The sequence below is a fragment of the Triticum dicoccoides genome, chromosome 2B (genome assembly GCF_002162155.2).
Source record: "Triticum dicoccoides isolate Atlit2015 ecotype Zavitan chromosome 2B, WEW_v2.0, whole genome shotgun sequence".
NCBI classification, from domain to species: Eukaryota; Viridiplantae; Streptophyta; class Magnoliopsida; order Poales; family Poaceae; genus Triticum; species Triticum dicoccoides.
Genome location: NC_041383.1, coordinates 594,436,635 through 594,439,081, shown reverse-complemented (window position 1 = coordinate 594,439,081; position 2,447 = coordinate 594,436,635). Strand labels below are relative to the sequence as shown.

The 2,447-nt window shown below is 45.4% G+C and overlaps 1 non-coding gene across 1 annotated transcript; it reads left to right on the top strand.

Annotated features, from left to right (window-relative positions):
- Positions 1 to 1,789: 1,789 nt before the first annotated feature.
- TRNAI-GAU lies at positions 1,790 to 1,863 on the top strand. Its single transcript has one exon. It is a non-coding gene; the product is annotated as a tRNA-Ile (tRNA).
- Positions 1,864 to 2,447: the final 584 nt, after the last annotated feature.

The window sequence follows — 2,447 nt, the reverse complement described above, 5'->3', positions numbered from 1 at the left end:
TACTCCCTCCGTTCCAACTAAACCACGGCGAGTAACTGCAATTACTCTTTTTTCTCTATATTCCCAAACCGATCATTGTTTAGAGCAATTCTGCCAGATTACTTAGAACCCCTCCAATAAAACTATCAAAATAGAGAAATACTCACTCAACCAGATTCCCTAAGTGACCCTCTATCCCTAAAAAAATTTGGAGGGCACCCTCTAAAAGATCGCACCACCCTTTATATATTTACTCCCTCCGTTCCAACTAAACCACGGCGAGTAAATCAGAATGGAGGGAGTATTAGGTAAGAGAGAGGAAAATACAGAGGGACACCCTATGCACAAAAGTTTTGGTGCCAACGAAACTTCATGCCCTTTTCATTCACTCACCGTCGTGGTCTCACCAACCCCACCGACTGCATGACTCATTCCCCTGTCGCGGCCTTCCCTCCGCTTCTTGTGACTGGTAGCCGGCTCCACACCCCTCCCTTCTCGGCGCCGCGCCCCCAGCAGCCGACCCCGCCAGTCGCAACCGGTGAAGCGCCACCTTGGTTCCTTCCTTCTCCAGTCATTGCCCATCAACATAACAGGCAGAGGCTGGAGGGACATCCTACGGGGGTGGCGAGTGGAGGGGACTAGCGAGAGGGACAAGGTGCGCCAGCCAGAACGGTGATGCGTCCGGATGATGAGCAAGAAACGAATGGGGAAAAGAAGAAAAATAGTGACACAGTGACAACTGAGTCCCACATGGAATAAGAAGTACAGAGGATGCAATTTTAGGGTGTGTGATTTAGCAGCGCACTCTAAAACCTCCTAGAGTTCCCTCTGGAACCATTAGAGGGGCTGCCCTTTTATCAAATCTGCTGGAATTTTTCTAGGATCGGTTTGTGCCAAAGTGGAGGGTTCAAATCCCTCTAGCTAGCCAGCCAGCCCTGCCCAATGCTGCATGCATCACTAGGCCAATTATTGAGGTGATCAAGACCGTGCATAAAACAATTCCGTGGGTATGGACCAAAGTTACCGGTGAGTATAACCGAACAATTAAGAAGATGTGAAGCATGATCCATGCAGTCCGTAGACTATGCCCAAAAATCAAAACAACACAGTAAACTAACCTGTTACAGTCTCCAAGACTCCAACTCTTCTACTTTTTGCTTGCTTGTGCCCATTGCGATCATAGACCGATGCTGATGCGTGAAAGCGACGGGGTGCTTGTGTGAACTGCCGGCCTCCACATGAACCGCTCGATGTGGATCGTCGTTGTTCACTGGTGCCTTTCAAGAAGGTCGTAAGAAGAGTTGGAGACTGCAAATGTTATCATCAAGTAGTAAGAAGTACTCCCTCTATAAACACACTAAACACTCTTATACTTCTTTACAGAGGGAGTATATCTTTCAAGAGCAGCAGATCCAATTGCGTAATGTCGGTTTCAGCTGTTCTCTGCAAATATTATCATCAGATATAAACTACTGAAGGGTTGTCAGTTGATCTGTGACTTGGAAAGAACTGTCAAGTAATGTGTATAAACTGATGAGTGTGAGACTGGTATTAAGATAGATAGATGTACCCACTCAACAGGATTGACGCAACCATCACGAGTTTCTGAGAACATCCAACAAAATCAGTGCTGCTTACCATGCTTACCACCACTGAACTGCAATTCTTTATTGAATTCAAAACACCTCTCCAGCTTATTAACTCTGGCCGCAGTGTAAGCGAGGAGCCTAACTCTCATGGGTCTTGATTTTTTGGTTCTTCTGTATTTTCCATTATTTTAATAAAGAAAGAAATATTCACTAAATAATTAGGTCCCGTAGCTCAGTTGGTTAGAGTGTTGGTCTGATATACCAAAGGTCACGGGTTCAAACCCCGTCGGGACCGTTTCTTTTTTTAATTGCGATTACTCTCTTTTTCCTGTATTTGTGTTATTTTCTCTAGTAAATTGAGCAAATAAAAATAGCTTATTAGGTCTGGTATCTCAGGGACCGCCAGGATATGCAATCACGATTACTCGTTTTTGTACTGATATACTAACTAACTTACTCCCTCCAATCCATATTAATTGTTGTTGATTTAGTACATAATATGATCATAGGGAGTATTAGATCTGGTATCACAGGCCTGCCGGACGATTGTTTAATTAATGTAGGGTTTCTCATGGATTTAATTAATTCAGCTATGACTACATTTTCTTTATTATGTTCTCCAACCCCTCACTGTTTTTGTAGTGAGTTTGAGAAAATAAGAATAGCTTATTACAGCCAGACTATATAATCTCTCACCCTCTAAAAAGTTCTCAAAAATAAAGAAATACGAACACTAAGAGCATCTTCAGCTCCCTCTCGTGACCCCCGCGTCGCCTCCCCCGGCGGCGGCGGGGGAACCCTAGCCGCACCGCCTCAGCCCCCTCCCCACCTCGTCCCACCTCCTCACCGCCGCCTGAGGCAGCCGCCGGGCAAACCCGG